Below are 7500 nucleotides of genomic sequence, written 5' to 3' on the forward strand. Positions count from 1 at the left end.
GTTCTATGTAGTACTGTGGAATAGAGTTCCATGTAGTCATGGTTCTATGTAGTACTGTGGAATAGAGTTCCATGTAGTCATGGCTCTATATAGTACTGTGGAATAGAGTTCCATGTAGTCATGGCTCTATGTAGTACTGTGGAATAGAGTTCCATGTAGTCATGGCTCTATGTAGTACTGTGGAATAGAGTTCCATGTAGTCATGGCTCTATGTAGTACTGTGGAATAGAGTTCCATGTAGTCATGGTTCTATGTAGTTCTGTGGAATAGAGTTCCATGTAGTCATGGCTCTATGTAGTACTGTGGAATAGAGTTCCATGTAGTCATGGCTCTATGTAGTACTGTGGAATAGAGTTCCATGTAGTCATGGCTCTATGTAGTACTGTGGAATAGAGTTCCATGTAGTCATGGCTCTATGTAGTACTGTGGAATAGAGTTCCATGTAGTCATGGTTCTATGTAGTACTGTGGAATAGAGTTCCATGTAGTCATGGCTCTATGTAGTACTGTGGAATAGAGTTCCATGTAGTCATGGCTCTATGTAGTACTGTGGAATAGAGTTCCATGTAGTCATGGCTCTATGTAGTACTGTGGAATAGAGTTCCATGTAGTCATGGCTCTATGTAGTACTGTGGAATAGAGTTCCATGTAGTCATGGCTCTATGTAGTACTGTGGAATAGAGTTCCATGTAGTCATGGCTCTATGTAGTACTGTGGAATAGAGTTCCATGTAGTCATGGCTCTATGTAGGACTGTGGAATAGAGTTCCATGTAGTCATGTCTCTATGTAGTACTGTGGAATAGAGTTCCATGTAGTCATGGTTCTATGTAGTACTGTGGAATAGAGTTCCATGTAGTCATGGTTCTATGTAGTACTGTGGAATAGAGTTCCATGTAGTCATGGCTCTATGTAGTACTGTGGAATAGAGTTCCATGTAGTCATGGTTCTATGTAGTACTGTGGAATAGAGTTCCATGTAGTCATGGTTCTATGTAGTACTGTGGAATAGAGTTCCATGTAGTCATGGCTCTATGTAGTACTGTGGAATAGAGTTCCATGTAGTCATGGCTCTATGTAGTACTGTGGAATAGAGTTCCATGTAGTCATGGCTCTATGTAGTACTGTGGAATAGAGTTCCATGTAGTCATGGTTCTATGTAGTACTGTGGAATAGAGTTCCATGTAGTCATGGTTCTATGTAGTACTGTGGAATAGAGTTCCATGTAGTCATGGTTCTATGTAGTACTGTGGAATAGAGTTCCATGTAGTCATGGTTCTATGTAGTACTGTGGAATAGAGTTCCATGTAGTCATGGCTCTATGTAGTACTGTGGAATAGAGTTCCATGTAGTCATGGCTCTATGTAGGACTGTGGAATAGAGTTCCATGTAGTCATGGCTCTATATAGTACTGTGGAATAGAGTTCCATGTAGTCATGGTTCTATGTAGTACTGTGGAATAGAGTTCCATGTAGTCATGGTTCTATGTAGTACTGTGGAATAGAGTTCCATGTAGTCATGGCTCTATGTAGTTCTGTGGAATAGAGTTCCATGTAGTCATGGTTCTATGTAGTTCTGTGGAATAGAGTTCCATGTAGTCATGGCTCTATGTAGTACTGTGGAATAGAGTTCCATGTAGTCATGGCTCTATGTAGTACTGTGGAATAGAGTTCCATGTAGTCATGGCTCTATGTAGTACTGTGGAATAGAGTTCCATGTAGTCATGGCTCTATGTAGTACTGTGGAATAGAGTTCCATGTAGTCATGGCTCTATGTAGTTCTGTGGAATAGAGTTCCATGTAGTCATGGCTCTATGTAGTACTGTGGAATAGAGTTCCATGTAGTCATGGCTCTATGTAGTACTGTGGAATAGAGTTCCATGTAGTCATGGCTCTATGTAGTACTGTGGAATAGAGTTCCATGTAGTCATGGCTCTATGTAGTACTGTGGAATAGAGTTCCATGTAGTCATGGTTCTATGTAGTACTGTGGAATAGAGTTCCATGTAGTCATGGCTCTATGTGGTACTGTGGAATAGAGTTCCATGTAGTCATGGCTCTATGTAGTACTGTGGAATAGAGTTCCATGTAGTCATGGCTCTATGTAGTACTGTGGAATAGAGTTCCATGTAGTCATGGCTCTATGTAGTACTGTGGAATAGAGTTCCATGTAGTCATGGCTCTATGTAGTACTGTGGAATAGAGTTCCATGTAGTCATGGCTCTATGTAGTACTGTGGAATAGAGTTCCATGTAGTCATGGCTCTATGTAGGACTGTGGAATAGAGTTCCATGTAGTCATGGCTCTATGTAGTACTGTGGAATAGAGTTCCATGTAGTCATGGTTCTATGTAGTACTGTGGAATAGAGTTCCATGTAGTCATGGTTCTATGTAGTACTGTGGAATAGAGTTCCATGTAGTCATGGCTCTATGTAGTACTGTGGAATAGAGTTCCATGTAGTCATGGTTCTATGTAGTACTGTGGAATAGAGTTCCATGTAGTCATGGTTCTATGTAGTACTGTGGAATAGAGTTCCATGTAGTCATGGTTCTATGTAGTACTGTGGAATAGAGTTCCATGTAGTCATGGCTCTATGTAGTACTGTGGAATAGAGTTCCATGTAGTCATGGCTCTATGTAGTACTGTGGAATAGAGTTCCATGTAGTCATGGTTCTATGTAGTACTGTGGAATAGAGTTCCATGTAGTCATGGTTCTATGTAGTACTGTGGAATAGAGTTCCATGTAGTCATGGCTCTATGTAGTACTGTGGAATAGAGTTCCATGTAGTCATGGCTCTATGTAGTACTGTGGAATAGAGTTCCATGTAGTCATGGCTCTATGTAGTACTGTGGAATAGAGTTCCATGTAGTCATGGCTCTATGTAGGACTGTGGAATAGAGTTCCATGTAGTCATGGCTCTATGTAGTACTGTGGAATAGAGTTCCATGTAGTCATGGTTCTATGTAGTACTGTGGAATAGAGTTCCATGTAGTCATGGTTCTATGTAGTACTGTGGAATAGAGTTCCATGTAGTCATGGCTCTATGTAGTTCTGTGGAATAGAGTTCCATGTAGTCATGGTTCTATGTAGTACTGTGGAATAGAGTTCCATGTAGTCATGGCTCTATGTAGTACTGTGGAATAGAGTTCCATGTAGTCATGGCTCTATGTAGTACTGTGGAATAGAGTTCCATGTAGTCATGGCTCTATGTAGTACTGTGGAATAGAGTTCCATGTAGTCATGGCTCTATGTAGTACTGTGGAATAGAGTTCCATGTAGTCATGGCTCTATGTAGTACTGTGGAATAGAGTTCCATGTAGTCATGGCTCTATGTAGTACTGTGGAATAGAGTTCCATGTAGTCATGGCTCTATGTAGTACTGTGGAATAGAGTTCCATGTAGTCATGGTTCTATGTAGTACTGTGGAATAGAGTTCCATGTAGTCATGGTTCTATGTAGTACTGTGGAATAGAGTTCCATGTAGTCATGGCTCTATGTAGTACTGTGGAATAGAGTTCCATGTAGTCATGGTTCTATGTAGTACTGTGGAATAGAGTTCCATGTAGTCATGGCTCTATGTAGTACTGTGGAATAGAGTTCCATGTAGTCATGGCTCTATGTAGTACTGTGGAATAGAGTTCCATGTAGTCATGGCTCTATGTAGTACTGTGGAATAGAGTTCCATGTAGTCATGGTTCTATGTAGTACTGTGGAATAGAGTTCCATGTAGTCATGGCTCTATGTAGTACTGTGGAATAGAGTTCCATGTAGTCATGGCTCTATGTAGTTCTGTGGAATAGAGTTCCATGTAGTCATGGCTCTATGTAGTACTGTGGAATAGAGTTCCATGTAGTCATGGCTCTATGTAGTACTGTGGAATAGAGTTCCATGTAGTCATGGCTCTATGTAGTACTGTGGAATAGAGTTCCATGTAGTCATGGCTCTATGTAGTACTGTGGAATAGAGTTCCATGTAGTCATGGCTCTATGTAGTTCTGTGGAATAGGGGTTATGTAGTCCTTGGCTCTATGTAGTACTGTGGAGATAGGTTCCATGTAGGTCATGAAACTCTATGTGTGCACAATGAATAGAGTTCCATGTAGTCATGTAGCTCTATGTGGTGCTGTGGAGATAGGTTCAATGTAGTCATGGCTCTATGTGATTGCCTATGGAATGGGATTATGTAGTCGTGGCTCTGTAGTAATGTGAATAGGTTCCATGTAGTCATGGCTCTATGTGGTACGTGGGAATAGAGTTCCCATGTGGTCAGCTGACTCCTATGTAGTACTGTGGAATAGAGGTTCCATGTAGTCATGGCAATTATTAGTACTGTGGAATAGAGTTCCACATGTAGTCATGGCTCTATGTAGGACTGTGGAGATAGAGTTCCATGTAGTCATGCTATATGTAGTACTGTGGAATAGAGTTCCATGTAGTCATGGCTCTATGTGGTACTGTGGAATAGAGTTCCATGTAGTCATGGCTCTATGTAGTTCTGTGGAATAGAGTTCCATGTAGTATTGTGTGATAGAGTTCCATAGTCATGGCTCTATGTAGTTCTGTGGAATAGAGTTCCATGTAGTCATGGCTCTATATAGTATTGTGGAATAGAGTGCCATGTAGTCATGGCTCTATGTAGTATTGTGGAATAGAGTTCCATGTAGTCAAGGCTCTATGTAGTACTGTGGAATAGAGTTCCATGTAGTCATGGCTCTATGTAGGACTGTGGAATAGAGTTCCATGTAGTCATGGCTCTATGTGAGTACTGTGGAATAGAGTTCCATGTAGTCATGGCTCTATGTAGTACTGTGGAATAGGAAGGTTCCATGTAGTCATGGTTCCTATGTAGTACTGTGGAATAGAGTTCGTGTAGTCATGGCTCTATGTAGTTCTGTGGAATAGAGTTCCATGTAGTCATGGCTCTATGTAGTACTGTGGAATAGAGTTCCATGTAGTCATGGTTCTATGTAGTACTGTGGAATAGGTTCCGTGTAGTTGGCTCTATGTAGTTCTGTGGAATAGGTTCCATGTAGTCATGGCAGTGTGTAGTACTGTGGAATAGAGTTCCATGTAGTCGTGACTCTATGTAGGACTGTGGAATAGAGTTCCATGTAGTCATGGCTCTATGTAGTACTGTGGAATAGAGTTCCATGTAGTCATGGCTCTATGCAGTACTGTGGAATAGAGGTTCCGTGTAGTCATGGCTCTATGTAGTTCTGTGGAATAGAGTTCCATGTAGTCATGGCAGTGTGGTACTGTGGTAGAGGTTATGTAGTCATGGCTCTGTGGAATAGAGTTCATGTAGTCATGGCTCTATGTAGGACTGTGGAATAGAGTTCCCCTAGTCTAGTCATGGCTCTGTAGTTCATGGTTCCATGTAGTCATGGCAGTGTGTAGTACTGTGGAATAGGTTCCATGTAGTCATGGCTCTATGTAGGACTGTGGAATAATGGGGAGGTTCATGTAGTCATGGCTCTATGTAGTACTGTGGAATAGAGTTCCATGTAGTCATGGCTCTATGTAGTACTGTGGGAATAGAGTTCCATGTAGTCATGGCTCTATGTAGGGCTGTGGAATAGAGTTCCATGTAGTCATGGCTCTATGTAGTACTGTGGAGATAGAGTTCCATGTAGTCATGGCTCTATGTAGGACTGTGGAATAGAGTTCCATGTAGTCATGCCCTATGTAGTACTGTGTGGAATAGAGTTCCATGTAGTCATGGCTCTGTAGTTCTGTGGAATAGAGTTCCATGTATCATGGCTCTATGTAGTACAGTGGAATAGAGTTCCATGTAGTCATGGCTCTATGTAGGTGCTGTGGAATAGAGTTCCATGTAGTCATGGCTCTATGTAATTACTGTGGAATAGAGTTCCATGTAGTCATGGCTCACTGCTCATGGTACTGTGGAATAGAGAGTTCCATGTAGTCATGGTTCTATGTGAAGTACTGTGGAATAGGTTCAATATAGTCATGGCTCTATGTAGTTCTGTGGAGATAGGGATTCCATGTAGTCATGGCTCTATGTAGTTCTGTGGAATAGAAAGTCATGGCTCTATGTAGTTCTGTGGAATAGAGTTCCATGTCGTCAAATTTTATTTGTACTTATTTAACCTTTATTCAACTAGGCAAGTCCGTTAGAACAAATTCTTATTTACAAGATGGCCCAAAAGGCCTTCTGCGGGGATGGGGCTGGGATTAAAAATAAATTAAATTAAATATATGAGAAAACACATCATGACAAGAGAGACAACACAATACTGCATAGAGACCCTAATACGACAACATAGCATGGCAGCAACATTGCTTGGCAGCACAAAACAAGGTACACATTATTGAGCACAGCCAACAGCACAAAGGGCAGAATGTAGAGACAATACATCATAAAGCAGCCACAACTGTCAGTAGAGTGTCCATGACTGAGTCTTTGAATGAAGAGATTGAGATAAAACATTCCGGATTTGAGTGTTTGTTGCAGCTCGTTCCAGACTCTGGTTGCAGCGAACTGAAAAAAGACGAACGACCAGGGATATTATGCGCGCAGGGACTAACTGGCAGAATGTGACTGTCAGAACAGGTGGGGGATGAGGCTGCGAAGAATATCAGGAAGTGAAGCTTAGGAGTGTGTCGTGAAAAGCTGTCAATGAGCTACTGTAGCCAGTAACTTATTCGGGCAAATGTTGATACGCGTCATGAATGATTGACTAGGAGCAAAGGTATGTCGGTCACAAAGGTCTACATTTTATCCACGCGAATCAGTCATTTAAACTAGGTTGTTATACGGCATGCTCTCTGAGACTCTGACATCATCCTTGTGCGAATCCAATATAACGTTTCCTAGTTGTATCATTGAGTGGATCGTGTTTAGCCAGTCCGCTACATTGACTCTGTTCTGTGAAACTGATACTTCGTGAACGTAGATGTCGTGATTCGCTTCGATGAATCGTCTGGAGTTCCGCTGAACTGTGAAGCCACGTCGCTCATTGGCCAGTATTAGTTCCCTTGACTACTTCGGCTTCTGCTATTGGCTGAGCCGCAGTCAGCCTGCCCGTGGACCCGCCTCCTTCCAGCAAAACTGACAGATTCTGATTGATAATTTAAAGGCAGTCTTTCTGTTCATCCTTCCAGTGCGCGTCTCCACCGTTTTTACACAAAGTGTTTCAGCCAGCCAGTCTTACCGCTCGACCCAAGCGGACACCAAGCTCCCAGCGGTACCGGGTGAAGCCTCGGTGAGTTCCCCTATGCGCTGTCATCTGTCTGTGTCTCTCGCTCTCTCTTTCTCTCACACACACACACACACACAAACCACCAAATAACTCTGCACACACTAGGACGCACAGACAGGTGACATATCGAACCCACCGCGCTAGCTGTTATATGCCTCATAAAGCCGCTTTTCAATCGTCTTTGCAAGACACATCTGCACTTAGTTAGCAATGACTCTGGACACTTTCTGTCTTGACGTGCGCGCGTTCGCCTATATTCTAGTTAGCAATACAATACAGTAG

At 42.2% G+C, this 7500-nt stretch overlaps 1 long non-coding RNA gene across 1 annotated transcript in view; it reads left to right on the forward strand.

Annotated features, from left to right (window-relative positions):
* Positions 1-7012: 7012 nt before the first annotated feature.
* The window catches only part of LOC135567283 (uncharacterized), a 29098-nt gene continuing 28610 nt past the window's right edge, over positions 7013-7500 (forward strand). The window contains exon 1 of the long non-coding RNA XR_010462316.1: positions 7013-7221. This is a non-coding gene — a long non-coding RNA (uncharacterized LOC135567283). The remainder of the gene's footprint in view (positions 7222-7500) is intronic.

The sequence above is a fragment of the Oncorhynchus nerka genome, unplaced genomic scaffold (assembly GCF_034236695.1).
Source record: "Oncorhynchus nerka isolate Pitt River unplaced genomic scaffold, Oner_Uvic_2.0 unplaced_scaffold_2223, whole genome shotgun sequence".
Classification (NCBI taxonomy): domain Eukaryota; kingdom Metazoa; phylum Chordata; class Actinopteri; order Salmoniformes; family Salmonidae; genus Oncorhynchus; species Oncorhynchus nerka.